This window comes from Raphanus sativus, chromosome 6 (genome assembly GCF_000801105.2).
Source record: "Raphanus sativus cultivar WK10039 chromosome 6, ASM80110v3, whole genome shotgun sequence".
NCBI classification, from domain to species: Eukaryota; Viridiplantae; Streptophyta; class Magnoliopsida; order Brassicales; family Brassicaceae; genus Raphanus; species Raphanus sativus.
In genome coordinates, this window is record NC_079516.1 from 13872054 (window position 1) to 13888206 (window position 16153).

The window sequence follows — 16153 nt, forward strand, 5'->3', positions numbered from 1 at the left end:
CTTGGTACATCAGTTGATATGTTCACTGCACAGAGTAAGTTTACAGCAAATTACGTACCATTGAATTCATATATCGAATCAAAAATGCACCCACAACAACTTAAAAAAAAATAAAAAATTTCGACACTACTTCCAATAGGCGTGGACACAATGATTTGTATCCTAAACTCTTCTCCATATCCAGCTACCGTTGGTCGAAGGTTTATATGCTTAACAAAGTTCTTTATGGAATTAACTAAAATATATATTGGTTAAATTCCATAAACGTAAAGATTCATTATCTTTAGTAGCATCAAAATCTGCATATTATGATTTAAAGGTAAATATTGGTGGAATATACTTTTATAAATTTATCTTATAGTAATAGATTATAATAGATAATTAATTTCATAACAATATACCTTTACAAAATCCTGTTCAAAATATTCAGTGAATCAGTGTTACTTGATCCGAAATACGCAATATATCTATTGAAAATATAATATTATGAAAATAAAAGAACAATATTTAATAAAAAATTTAGTAATAAAAAATATGGTAAATTTTTAAGAATATAATAAACTAATTATATATATATATAATAAAACTAATGTACAAAGTTAGTATTCAAAAGGTAATAAAATAAAAATAAACAACAACCATTTATACTATAAAAACTAACAATAATATTTGTTTAATAATCTAAAATAGTTTCAATGATATGGTGTATTTGAAAAAAGTTTTAATAAAATGCTTATATTCTACATATATTATATTTTAATTATTTTTCATTTGCTTATATGTCAGTAGGGTATGTTTAATCCTAATATCATATAAATTTTTTAAAAATGTTTCATAAAATTAATGTAAATTCATATGAAGTAATTTTTTTCCAAATTTCCCGCCCGTAGGGCGGGCCGATCCTAGTATAAAGTAAATGAAAGTATGTGCAACGTAAAAACTTAACTATTGTTTAAAGTGAAAATTTTTCAGTATATAACTCTATTTAATTCCATATGTTTTAAAAGACTAAAATAATAGATCATACGGTTTAAGTGACTGAAATAATCGATCAGAGAACTGAAGACATGAAATAATGAACCACTATCAATGTATTATGAAGCCATTAACAATTCTGAAATATAATTAATGCCCACGACATTTTGAAATATAGTTAATTTTTACACTGTGATTTTTTGGTAGATAGATGCAGTAAAAACTATCAATAGAGTTGAAAGAGCATTTATCAATGGCCGCCAAGATAACTATGGTATCACGATCTACCAAGATCTTGACACCTTTGGGTTTCCTGCAAATTATCCTTTTAATAATTATGCAAATATGGCTCTTGGAGCCTTACGATGTTGTGATGCTTCTTACTTCTTAAGAAAGATTTACATGTACGGTGACCTAGATAAATACTCCAACTTAAAGTCTGGTTCTCTGTCTCCTGGAGATACAAAAGCTGAAATGATTGTTAAGCATTTTCCACAAAGGAAAACCGTGTGTAAACTAGAAGTTTGCCAAAGTGCTGTTCCACAGGGAGGTACGATCTCTGTTGAATATGTTTTTTTAATTCCAAAGTTGTTTCAACTCTAATTATATATTTTTCATCCAACTACAATAAACATAGAGTGTACAAGTTATGTACTAAGTTGTAGTTTTGCCTTTGAATGGAAAAAAATAATATATAATGTTTTCTTCTATTATATAAGAATGTCATCTTGGTTGCAGTTGTCAAGACATTCAATAAAGGAAATCTCAAGACATTCAATAAAGGAAATCTTATTAACTCATCCATGTTTATTTCATGAGTACTTTGGTAAATGTAATCATCAATAGTTTTCACAATCTCTTTAATTCAATCAAAACACATATCATACTAGTGTTTTTGTTGCTAAATCTCACATATAGTATTAGAAATACTCTAACAAAAGCATAAATTGTTAGAAATTATGATATATAAACATTTATTGGATAATTCTAGAGGTACATCTATTTTTTTTTTCATTGATTCATTTTCACATACTAAAAACTCTCGAATATACATACTCATACTGTTTGGATCAAAAATCTGATACATGTGGTATCTATTCTATTAAATTACACAATTCACCATGCAAATATGCATATTTAAACTAACCAATTATATGCTAGAAAACATGATGCTCCATTAAAATCTCAATGAATATAAAAAACTGGTTTCATGTGTGAAAACTAAACCAGATTTAAGTTGGAACTAAGTGAATATGCACACGACTATAGTCTTGTGTGTGATATTTAAGAATAAGTAGTCGTTGTTGATAATTAACTATAGAGATTAATAAAATGAAAATATTATATCGATAATATATTATTTTTTAATTGTTCTAATCGATTAACAAAACAAAGTTTTATGGAAGGCACACTGATGCAGATAACTATTTGGAATATTTTCATATATCTTATTATTGGTTTTATTAATTAGTTTAGATAATTATCTTTATTATTTAGGGTTTTAGAGTTTTTATGGCTTTCTTATATATAGCCGTCTAGACTTAACTTTGTATTCAGTTTATGATGATTTAAGAAAAGAAGTTTTCCAGAAGAGGTTTTGATAAACCACTGAGAAGAGTATTCTCAAACCCTAAAGAGATTTTTATAAACCACTGTAAAGAGTATTCACAACCCCTAAGAGCTTTTAATTAAGCACTGTGAAGAGTATTCACAAACCCTAGATTCGTGTATTCTTGGAATAAACGGATCTAGTTCTATCCCTAGAAGCTTCCGCTACATCAGTTGGTATCAGAGCCAAACGGTTCTATTATTTTGATCGCAGATGTATCTACAACAACAACCACTAGCTGAGATCTTGGAAAAGCTTAAACAAGATCAGATCTTGGAAAAGCTTAAACAAGATCTCAACAAGATTCATAAGAAGTTAGAACAAAATTTCTGCAAGGCATTAAATAAGTTCGATGAGGCATTAAAGAAAAGAGAAGCAGCACGAGCTCAAGATGTGCAATTGGATGATGATGAAGACGAGGAGAGCTTTATTGAAGAAGATATATGTGTTGTCGACTCTGTGTATAAAGATGAAGTTTGTGCAAAATTCGGACGGGGCGAGATCTGTGTAAAGTTTGTGCAGAACGATTTTCATGCAAAAATAGGGCAAAGTTGTATTGATGAAGATTTTGGGCAGAATCTTAATTATCTGTTATGTGCAAATTTTGTGCAAAAACGGATTTTTGAAGATTCAAGTTACAATCGGATTCGTGCAAAAATCGTGCGATACAAGCTATTGAAGATTCGAGGAAGAGTTTTTCTTGGAAAACGTTCTGGATTTGAAGACTATGATCAAGATTCGAGGACGAATCTTCTCCAACCCGGAGAGAATGATGCAGATAACTATTTAGAATATTTCTATATATCTTATTATCGGTTTTATTAATTAGTTTAGATAATTATCTTTATTATTTAGGGTTTTAAGGTTTTTATGGCTTTCTTATATATAGCCGTGTAGACTTAACTTTGTATTCAATTTATGATGATTTAAGAAAAGAAGTTTTCCAGAAGAGGTTTTGATAAACCACTGAGAAGAGTATTCTCAAACCCTAAAGAGGTTTTTATAAACCACTGTGAAGAGTATTCACAACCCCTAAAAGCTTTTAATTAAGTACTGTGTGAAGAGTATTCACAAACCCTAGATTCGTGTATTCTTGAAATAAACGGATCTAGTTCTATCCCTAGAAGCTTCCGCTACATCACATACACGTTCAGATTTGTAAATTTTCATATTAAGTTGTTATATGTGTCAAGAACAAGGTTTTGACAAATAGGATATATGACTAAAATCTACATTCATATTAAGTTGTTAATTGTTTTAATGAAAATGTTCTGTAGATGACTGAAGAAACTAGAATTAGAGTCACTAGAAAAGTTTTGTCTGCTCGCGATCGTGATTATGGTGTCACGATGTACATAGATATTAACACATGATTTTTCTGATGGTTATCAGTTCGACACTTTTAATGATCAAGCTCTTAACGCATTAAAACGGTTAGATAATTTCTATTTTCTTAAATAAAAAAAATATATATATATATATATATATATATATATATATATATATATATATATATATGGTGATCTTAAAAAGTACTATGACCTAGAAGAATGTCTCTTGTCTGCTGGAGAAACAATAGCTAACATAATTGTTAAGCATTTCAGTCAATTCTTATTTTGTTTCTTGTTTTAGTCAGACATTTTCAATCTCTTTTTTTTTTGACATTTTCAATCTCTACTTTGTTATCTTTTTTACATGTATAAACATTTTCATTGCTAAGTGTTTAAACATTTTTTTTTTAATTTTAAAACATCACTTCAGATCAAATTATTAAATACTCAATTGTAAACATATGTCAAGATTTAAAAATGTCTTGGTGATATGCATGCATATCAATATACGTTAAAGTTCAATTGTAAACATATGTCAAGACTAAAAAATGTTAAAAACCGGTTAGTCCATACCGGACTAACCGGTAGGAGATCAGATATAGACCAATCCACATATCAACACTAAAACGTCATCGTTTCGAACAACTCTCTCTCTCTAGCTTCCATGGTTTCGAACTAGTTCCAGCTCTAGGTTTCAGTCAATAGGTTCATTGTGATTTGAGCTTTGAGTTCCATAGATAAGCTAATTGATGTATGTGTGCATCTCTTGTGTTACTTGCATCACTAGCAAGGTGAGATTTGGAGAGAAGCGATGGTAATCATAGAAACAGGAACTGTATCAGGTAACTTGCCGAGCAAGGAGACGTTTGTAGTGCACTACCCTGGATATCCATCCTCTATCTCCCGAGCCCTAGAGACTCTTGGAGTAATCCTTAGAGCTTATGCAGTTCATCTCGGGTTAAGAAGCAAGGGCTCATAGTCTGAGCTACAATTGAATGTCACGCCACGGGATCGGTTCGGCTGTGTTGCCTGATCAGGTAGCTGATGGCTCTAGTAGATACTCACAAACACTCACTCGTGTCGCACTTACTTAAATCATCTCAGATTGCTGTAGCGTCCGTTTCTCCAGGCTTAGAGATTTTCCCAAGAGGATATCTATAAAGAAGCAAATACAAGTTCTGAGACATGTTTTGGGGAACTCATGTTCCCGTGTTTTATCTCGGGGGCTTGTAAAGGCCGAGCAAGAGATATTAGCAAGGTTTTTGGTAACAAAGTTCATTCACAGTATCCCATCTCTGAGTATGATTAATGTTGCAGAGGCAAGTCTGAGGAGATATGTTAGAGGAGGTTCTAGAGTAGAACCGATATTGGGTTAACCGGAGTATATTCGGTATTGTCGATAACTATAAGTTAATTAGAGATAAGCCTATGGTTGTTGTATAGATAAGGCTAAAGAGATATTCTAGAGATCCTGTTCTCTAAGTATATATGTGTTGTACGTAATCTCTGTGAATGATAAGTATTCTTCAAGTATCTCTGTTGTCTTTCATGGTATCAGAGCCACAAGAAAATTGAGTCGATTTTCGTTGTGAGTTTGACAAAGAGAATAAGAAGATATGATTAAAGAGATCGTGAGTTCGTCAACTGAAGGAGGACGTCTCTCTATTACCTTGCGCCTTCGGACAACCCTGGGACCTCCATCTCTCCGGTCGTCTTCTCCGGTGAGAATTATGCAGAGTGGTTTACAGAGAGGAATCAAGGTGGTGGAAGAGGTGGTAGAGGTGGCAGAGGACGAGGAAGATCAGGCCCACCACGGGCCAACGCAGTGCAGACTCCGAGTGCTACGCCGTCTGGACCTCAAGGAACGACAGTTCCTCCGCTAAGTGCAGAGCAGTGGGCGTCTCTTACTGCATTCATTGAGAGACAGAAGCCATCTCCGATTCCTGACAAGTTAAACGGTACGGTACAAACAGGTGAAGTAATCATTGACACATGTGCTTCACATCACATGACTGGGGATCTTCTGTTACTTTCCGATGTTCGGAGTATTATACCCAGTCCAGTGAGTTTTGCCGACGGCAGTCATGTGATGGCTACCAAGAGCGGTAGTCTGCGGTTGTCAATGAACTTGACATTGGTTGATGTTCTTTATGTTCCGAACCTGAATTGTACTCTGTTATCTGTCGCTAAGCTGCTTCGACAGACATGATGTTTGGCTGTGTTTTCTGATACACTGTGTGTTTTGCAGGACCGTTTTACGAGGACTCTGATTGGAGCCGGTGAAGTCAAAAATGGTGTTTATGTTTATCGGGATGTCACAGTGAGAAGAGGTCACAGAGTTAAGGCGTCGGAAGATCAGGTTGTGTGGCATCGTCGTCTGGGGCATCCTGCTTATGGTGTTTTGAGTTTTTTACCTTTTGTTGCTGGTTTTAAAGATGTTTCAAATAAGTTTGGAGGATGTGATATTTGTTTCCAGTCCAAACAAACAAGAGAAGTGTTTTCAGAAAGTCTTAATAAAAGTTCTTCTTCATTTGAGTTAATACATGTAGACCTTTGGGGTCCTTATCGCAAGCCGTCGTCTTGTGGAGCAGTGTATTTCTTGACCATAGTAGACGACTTTTCCAGGGCTGTTTGGGTTCATCTCTTACTGGAGAAAGGTGAAGTCAAAACAGTTCTTCCGAACTTTATAGCTCTTGCGGCTCGTCAGTTCGGGAAGACAGTCAGGACCGTGAGGAGTGATAACGGGACTGAGTTTATCTGTTTATCGAAGTATTTTGCAGAGGCAGGTATTGTGCATCAGACATCTTGCGTGGGGACGCCTCAGCAAAATGATCGTGTGGAGAGGAAGCATCGGCATATTTTAAATGTGGCAAGATCGATTTTGTTTCAGGCTGATCTCCCGGTTCGGTTTTGGGGAGAGAGTGTGTTAACGGCGGCCTATCTTATTAACAGGACGCCAACGAAGCTGCTAAAAGGGAAGACGCCGTATGAATGCTTGTTTGGGAAGCCTCCATCGTATGGTGATATCAAGACGTTTGGGTGTTTGTGCTTTGCTCATAAGGCAAGAAGGGATAAAGACAAATTCGGTGTACGGAGTGTGAAGTGTGTCTTTGTGGGCTATCCATTTGCTAAGAAGGGTTGGAAACTTTATGATTTGGAGAAGAAGGAATTCTTTGTGTCAAGGGATGTTGTTTTTGATGAAGAGAAGTTTCCTTTTGCGGAGAAGAAGTTAAAAGATGCACCTATTGTTCTTCCACCTAGCGTTGCGCATTGTGATGAAGAAGAAGTCAGGGAGACTGTGATTATGACGGAAAGGGGGAGAAGTGAGCAACCTGTATCAGGTGATGTCTCAGAAACAGAGACAAGCGAGGTGAGTGTGGAGAAACAGAGCGAGACAGAGGAGCAGTTAAAACAGAGCGAGACAGAGGAACAGTTGGGTCGTGGTCATCGTAAGGCTACTCCGTCGGTGAGATTGCGCGACTATGTTACGTATAATGCTCAGGCGCCTCCTGAGTCTCCCGATAAACATAACACTATTACCGGTCTCACGTCAGAGGCCTCTGCAGATCGGTCAGGTAAGACACATAGTTTGTATCCTATAACCGATTATGTTTGTGATGATTTCTTCTCAGATCATCATCAAGCTTTCTTGGCTGCGGTTAGTGCTGGTGTGATTCCTCGTAATTATAAAGAAGCTTTTGCAGATGAGAGATGGAACAAGGCAGTGAAAGGAGAAGTAACTGCTCTTGAGTTGAATCGCACATGGGATGTAGTTGATCTTCCGAGTGGGAAGAAAGCTATAGGAAGCAAATGGGTGTTCACTATAAAGTACAATGCTGATGGTTCGATAGAAAGATACAAGGCTAGGCTCGTCTGTTGTGGTAATCATCAAGTAGAAGGAGAAGATTATGAAGAAACTTTTGCTCCGGTAGCAAAGATGGATACGGTGCGGACACTACTAGAGGTAGCTGCAGCTAAGAACTGGGAGGTGCACCAGATGGATGTGCATAATGCTTTTCTCCAAGGAAACTTAGAGGAGGAAGTTTACATGAGACTACCACAAGGATTTCACTCAGACGATCCTAATAAAGTTTGTAGGTTGAGGAAGTCTTTGTACGGATTGAAGCAGGCGCTAAGATGTTGGTTTGAGAAGCTGTCGGATGCACTTAAGAGGCTTGGTTTTGAGCAGTCATATGAAGACTACTCGTTGTTCTTTTTCGTTAAGGGGGAGAAGAGTATACGGGTTCTATGTTATGTAGATGACTTGATCATTGCAGGAAATGATCTTGAGTTGATAGAGAGGTTTAAGAAGCGTTTGAGTGAGACATTTCACATGAAAGATCTTGGGAAGGCTAAGTATTTTCTGGGTATAGAGATAGCAAGAGGACCACTGGGTATGTATCTCTCTCAAAGAAAGTATGCATTAGATATAATCAACGAGGCGGGATTGCTCGGGTGTAAGCCTGCGACAACTCCGATGGAAGTAAATCATCATCTTCTGCGCGATAAGAGCCCATTGTTGACGAATCCAGCAAAGTTTCGGAGAGTGATTGGGCGTTTGGTGTACTTGACAGTGACGAGACCTGACTTGAGTTACTCTGTTCATGTTCTTTCTCAGGTTATGCACGAGCCAAGAGAAGCTCACTGGGATGCAGCTATGAGAGTTATAAGATATCTCAAGGGTTCTCCGGGTCAAGGGATAATGTTGAAAGCAGATAGTGATTTGCGTATACGAGCATATTGCGATTCTGACTGGGCTTCATGCCCACGCACACGGAGGTCACTTTCCGCTTACATGGTATTGTTAGGAGATTCACCGATCGCGTGGAAGACGAAGAAACAGGACACTGTGTCCCATTCTTCCGCTGAAGCAGAGTATAGGGCAATGTCAGATGCCTTGAAGGAGCTTACGTGGTTAAAGAGATTGTTGGCTGATCTTGGTGTACGACATGAGGATCTTATGGACTTGTTTTGTGATAGCAAGTCCGCAATCTATATCGCAGCAAACCCAGTGTTTCACGAGCGTACGAAACATGTGGAGAAGGATTGTCACAGTGTTAGAGATGCGGTGAAAGCCAAGCTTATAGCTACGCGGCATGTACGGACGACTGAGCAGTTAGCAGATATATTAACCAAGGCGTTGGGGAGCTCGTCTTTCAGTTACTTGTTATCCAAGTTTGGAGTGTGCGATCTCCACGCTCCAACTTGAGGGGGAGTGTTAGAAGAGGTTCTAGAGTAGAACCGACATTGGGTTAACCGGAGTATATTCGGTATTGTCGATAACTATAAGTTAGTTAGAGATAAGCCTATGGTTGTTGTATAGATAAAGCTAAAGAGATATTCTAGAGATCATGTTCTCTAAGTATATATGTGTTGTACGTAATCTCTGTGAATGATAAGTATTCTTCAAGTATCTCTGTTGTCTTTCAAGATACTTGGAGAAGCAGCTCGAGTCTTTGGAGCATTCGTTTGGTGAGACCACAGAGTTGAAACGCTGAAGAATACGATCTGCATTAGCATCTCTTTGTACTTTTTTTTTCTTTCTAGCTGTACAAACAGTATATGAAAAAAGTGTTACAAAAAGTCTATTGCTCAAACACAAGGAGGATTCATGAGTTCATAATTCAACGACTACGATAAACTATTCTGTGGAATCAATACATAAATCTTTGTACAGAAGCATGCAAATTTTTTGAGTTACAAAAACAATCGATATGTTGTTAATAGGATCAGCTTCTATACGGAAATTTTCAAAGCGTAACAGAAGGGATGTGTTGGACTTTGTAATAATCTTCTCCTCCTTTCGACAGTCTCTTCTCCCATCCCTTTCCCATGCCTAAACATGACAGCTTCTCTAAGGAAGTGATGAATAGGAAGTGATGAATCGGAACCCATCAGGAAGCTCCTTTAACAGAAGGGATGTGTTGGACTTTGTATTAATCTTCTCCTCCTACCGACAGTTAGAGGTGTCAATTGGGCTGTCCAAGTCCATTTGGGCTGTCCAAATGGACACACCAGTCCAAATGGACATTATATTTTTAAGCCCAAATTGTACCAGACCAAATTGTCCAGACCAAATTGGCCCATTTCAAATGGGCATTCCGCAAAGCCCAAATACAATCTCTACTTTAACATCCAAAAAATCATTTTTAACAAAAAAAACATAATTTCATTGTTTTTTAATTCAAAAGCATAGATACGATTTTGGCGAGAAAACTTGATTTTACGGTTTTGACGGGAAAACTCGATTTTACGGTTTTGGCGGGAAAACTCGATTTTACGGTTTTGACAGGAAAACTAAAAATTAGATTTTGGTGAGAAATTTTTTACGGTTTTGGAAAACTTGAAAAAACTCGATTTTACGATTTTGGCGGGAAATCTTCATTTTACGGTTTTGACGGGAAAACTCAACTTACGGTTCTGTCAAGAAATTTTGATTTACGGTTTTGGAGGGAAAACTTGATTTTTTCCTCAAAATAAAATCCTATGATTTTGGTATCATTTGGCCGCCCATGTCCATTTGGGTTAAGACCATTGGATTTGGGTCTAATTGGTTAAACCCAATTGGACATCTTTATTTGTTGGTCTAATTTGGTTTAATCCAAATGGGTTTGGACATGTGTGACCAATAACATGATGTCCAAATTGACATCCCTACCGACAGTCTCTTCCCCCATGCCGTTCCCATATAATAACAGGTCAGACTCTTCAGAGAAGTGATGAATGGCAGCCCATCAGGAAGCTCCTTTAACTTTGGACAACGCCAAATATCGAGAGTATGGAGAAGGGGCATGGAGCCTTCTTCTACTATCCACTCTTCCCACTCCTCTAATCCCCTAAATTCCAGCTTCTGCAATTGAGGAAACCCATCCTTCGAGCAATCCATTCTCCTCCCACTGAAAGACTCAACATTTACACAAATCTCTTTCAAGTGAAGCAACTTCTCTAGAATAGGCATTGGATCCTCCTTCAAACGACACTGGCGTAGATATATGGTTGTAAGATGAGAAGGAAAGTGTTGCGCATCAGGTAACCTTGGCATATATATCTTCAACTCCAGCTGTTTGAGATGAACAAAATCCCAAACAAATCCTTCTTCATCATCATCCGTGGGAGTATAATATCCTTTGTCCTCTATGGTAAGACTCTCCAAGAGTGAAAGTTTACTTAGAGATGAAGATAAAGTTTCAATAGTATACCTCTCGTCTGTAATATAGATAGAGAGAGATCTGAGCCGTGTCATACCCTGTAGATCCGTCACTCTCCCATTTCCTGTATTGAAATTCTTCAACGTCTCCAGATTGACCAGATATCCCAAGTCCAACTTGTTCGTATCACATAATCTCTTCGGCAAATACAAGAATGTCAATTCTTGCATCTCTTTCAATATATCAGGCATGTAGACTGAATTTTCCCGATATACGCCTAGGTTTAAATAGAGCAGCTTCTTCAGATTCCGCATAGAAGAAGACAGTTGAGTTACATTTGACCCCTTCAAACTAAGATATCTCAAGTGGATGAGCTTCCCGATGCTAGAGGGTACCTTCCCTCCTTCAAACTTCACCCAAGGGAGATCTAACACTCTCATCAGCTTATGCCTTGTAAAAAATAAACTTGTTGCCATTGATCCTCCCCTCCCGAGAAACAAGAGAGTTCTGAGGCTTGGATTCTTCACCTCCGTATCGACATTAGATTTTTCACCAAGCTTCTGTACAACAGCTAGCCTGCGAGATTTACTAGGAGATTTAGAATTTGCGGTTGATGTGTCAATGGCTACAAAGTTCTCTTCTTCAGCTTTGCGTAAACAAACTTCTCTCATCATGTCATGCAACTGACATGTTTGAAATCTGAAAGTTTTAACATCTCTTTCAGAAATAACCATGTTTCTCTTCACCAATTCTTCTATGTATCCATCTGCAACCTCTCGAGTGCTCGCTCCATCATAATACCTTGGCCTTGGTATTCCTTCTGCAGCCCAGTAATAGGACAGTGTCTCCGCATCTATTTCACAATCTTCTGGAAAACTAGCAAGGTAAAGGAAGCAATGCTTCAAATAAGCAGGCAGCTCTTCGAAACTCAGATTCAAAACCTCATAAACCTCCCTATTGATATTGCTGTCGTCAGAGCCACTCCCTCTACCGATGGGAGCTTTAATATTCTCACGTATCGTTATCCACTGATTTAATGTGTAATTCTTACGTAACAACCCGCCTAACACCTTAATAGCCAATGGTAGGCCTCCACAATGTTTAATCATCTCCTTACCGATTTCTTTCATGTCGTCTTCATCAATCTTAAATTCTGCACATCATTTACAAGAATGTTCGAAATGACCATATAGTCTTGCAGATATTGTAGTCATTTTCTAAAACTTTACTAGAATAAAAAAAAAAAATCCAAATATGCCATCCTTTAAAAACTTACCAGCTGTGTCTTTAATAGGAAACTAGATTTTGACCCGCGCTTCGAAAGCGCGGATATTATTTTTCAATTTTATGAAAAATATTATTTGTTTATAATTATTGAATGTATTTATCTTATTAAAACTTTCTTTATAATAGAGTGCCTCTGGTAAACTATGTGTTTCTCTGAATTTATTTTATTCCCTTTTCAATCAATATATTTATTTGGCTTATTGTTAAAATAAATAATTTTAGAATATAACTGTACAATACTTTTACATTGATATTTTGTTTAAACAATGTGACATATTTTTATATTAATTAAATATTTACATTGTAATTTGTATACAATTCAACATATTTGTCTAGTTTGTTGTTAAAAGAAATTATTTTGAATTCAGATGTACAGTATTTTTATATTGTTTTTTTCTTCAGCTCATATAATTTTTTAAAATAAATTTCTTTCGATATAAGCTATATCAAAAATTAGCCAACTAAAGAATCTATAAACAATTATTTACATAGCAATATAACATATTTATATATTAATTCAGTTTAATATATAAATTATTTATTACTGCCTTATTTAAAATGAAAGTTTATTGATATATTTTTAGGTTGCTACAAACCAACCCGGACCAAAAATGATCCGACTCGAACCTCCTACGATATTTATAATATTCAAATGATATTTACTTAATTTAAAAATCTAGGGGAAAAATATTGTGTATCACGAAAACATATATTATCAATTAGTGGTTTCCTAAAATGTAGGAAGTTTAAATGGATTTGCTGATTTTATGTGGATATAGATATTTTTTTTAATAAAAATACAATTCAAGTTTCCAAACAATTTTTTTAATTACAATCAAAGTTTCCAAACAAACTTATTCTTTATAAATGCTATCCAAGTAACCAAACACACCAATTTTTTTAATGCTCTTATCTAAATATCCAAACACACCGAAATTGTACTTCAGCTTTAATAAGATAGATACTATCCTTTGAAAAAGATCCCAACTTTCTTCGGAAGTTAGGCATTCTGGTTCGAAGGGAACACATTGTTTGTCTGCATGTAATGCCACTTCCTCATTGCGAGAAGTAAGTAATACCTTCCATCCTGAAATAAATTTATATTTTTGTATTGTTTCATGATCAAATCTTGAGTATTTAAAAAGGCGGCGTAATGTATGTAAAATAAGGAGATTCACTTTTTTGGCAGAAACACAGGCTTGATTAGATCCCAGTCTCCTTCTCTCCATATATCATTAATGACGATCAAAGCCTTTTGCGTTTCCAGCACTGGAACAATCTTCTCCAAAAGTTCGCCTTCCATCATCTTTGACACATCGCATTCTGGCCTCAGTTGTTGCAAGATTGTCTGCCAGACACACTTCCTTTCAAACTGTTGGGAAACACAAACCCACGCCAATCCTGGAAAATTACTTTTTATTGTCTCATGATTGAAAACTTGTCTTGCAAGTGTGGTTTTACCAAGACCTCCCATCCCAGTTATAGCAACCATTTGACTGCTATCCTCCTCTAACAAATAGCCAACCAATATCTCAATATTTCTCGCCATCCCAACAATAGGTTTCTCTTCACCATCTCTAGAAAATGTTTGTCGCTTTTGTCTTTCTCCTACCAGTAGAGACTTCATATTCTCTTCATCAACAATAATTTGCTGTACGCCAAGATTCTGCATATCAAGGATCACCTTCGAAATCCTCTTCCTTATGGGTTTCATATCAAACGCAAGCACCATGCTTTTCACAGTAACATATGCAAATCTTTTCACCCTGCTGCTGCTTGATTCTCCGAGTTCTTTCTTCAGCAGAAACGTTTCGATGATATCTTCAGCATCAAAAACAATTTCTTTGATGTCTTTGATAGTGTCTTTCACCATGGCACTTGTACCTTAACTTCTTTACATCACTCTTTAATCCCTCGAACTGCTCTCCAACTCCTTGAAATTGCTCAGTTTCTCGGACAAGTACGTTCCAAAGCCTCTCGACTGCAAACGGTAAAAGTGCCACTGCCAGCTCAGCCATAAGTCTCCTGCTCAAACATGAAATAAATAATCAATAATCGCTAGAGGAAAATCCTTGAGTTCATACTCCTGTTAATATTTCTTTCTGCAAATTCTAGTCTAGATAATATTATACTACTGTGTGGGATTTAATCTATTACAAGATATGAACAATTGAGATGAAACAAAAATGCAAAATACAGAAATTAAAAAGTTACCTCTTGAAAATCGCTTTTCGTCCGACTAATCTGTAAAACGAAAATATGCGAATGTGTTTTAGTTAGAACGCAGCTGAAGACCTATTACAAAGAGTTGATTATTCTCAGTCAACACCGACACAAACCAGCTGTATTCACAACGATGAGTGAATCTATTGTAGCCACTTACATTTTGGATGAAAAGATAAGGGGATAGTTAGTACGTAGGGCCTAATAGTACGAGTTTTTTCTATTACAATGATTTGATATTCTGTCTAGTGAAATAAAAGTTGTTACATTTTCTTTAAAGGCTGTGGAAAGGTTATAATCTTGTTAAAACAAATTATACTTGGTGTTAAGATTGTTGTTGTTGTATATTTATAGTTAAATGTAGTAAGTATCATAGAAAAAAATATCATAGAAATCTATAACATGGAACAGTAACAATGAAAGAAGTAGTTTTTATAGAATTAGTGAGCTGAATGAGTTTATTAGAATAACAGAGTACGGTATTTATACAGTATACACAAGACTAATTAGGGATTCTACATTTACATAAACACCCTTATACATTAATCCTCTACACACCCCCTCAAGATGGAGGGAGGTTGATCACTCCAATCTTGGACTTAAGTTCTTGAAACCGCGATCGAGCAAGAGGCTTAGTCAAGGCGTCAGCCAGTTGATCCTTGGTGGAAACTCGAGTGACACGAAGAGCTCCGGAGCGGACATTGTCTCGGACAAAGTGGAAATCAAGTGCTAAGTGCTTCATACGAGAATGGAAAACTGGGTTGGCGCTCAGATAAGTCGCGCCTACGTTATCGCAGTAGACTGTAGGGGTTGAAGGCATGGCAACACCAAGTTCCTGCAACAAAGACGAGATCCAACAAAGTTCTGCAGCAGTGTTAGCTATCGATCGATACTCTGCTTCCGTCGAAGAGCGAGCAACACCAGTTTGCTTTTTCGAACTCCATGCGATTGGAGTTGAGCCAAGATACGCAATGTAGGCGTTGGTAGACAAGTAATCGTCGGGATCTCCGGCCCAATCTGCGTCGGAGAAAGCGTGGAGATGTGTTGGGGAGCGCCTATTAATGAAGATACCATGAGAGAGTGTGCCAGCGAGATAACGCAGAATCCGTTTGGCCGCTTGCCAATGAGCATTGGTGGGGCGATGCATGAATTGGGAGAGCTTGTTGACACTATAAGCTATGTCTAGTCGTGTATATGACAGATACTGAAGACTCCCAATGACCATTCTGTACTCAGTAGGATTGTCAAGCGGCTTCCCGGATAAAAGAGACAGCTTAGGATCAGTTGCTTGAGGTGTAGAGACCGGCTTAGCATCGATCATCTGAAGCTTAGTAAGCAAGTCTACAATATACTTTCGCTGCATCAAATGAAGCCCATTCTTCGTTCTGGTTACTTCTATGCCCAAGAAGTAATGCAAGTCAGTGGGATCTTTCAAGGAGAACCGGGAGGAGAGGACATGTATACACGCTGAGACAAGAGAAGAACTGCTACCCGTGACGATAATATCGTCGACGTACACCATGATGTAAAGAATATGTGGGCCATGAATGTAAATAAAAACCGAAGTATCAGCAGCCGAA

The 16153-nt window shown here is 36.9% G+C and overlaps 1 pseudogene; it reads right to left on the minus strand.

The window, feature by feature from the left end:
- Positions 1-9665: 9665 nt before the first annotated feature.
- On the minus strand, positions 9666-14722 carry LOC108807858 (probable disease resistance protein At1g59620; annotated as a pseudogene).
- Positions 14723-16153: the final 1431 nt, after the last annotated feature.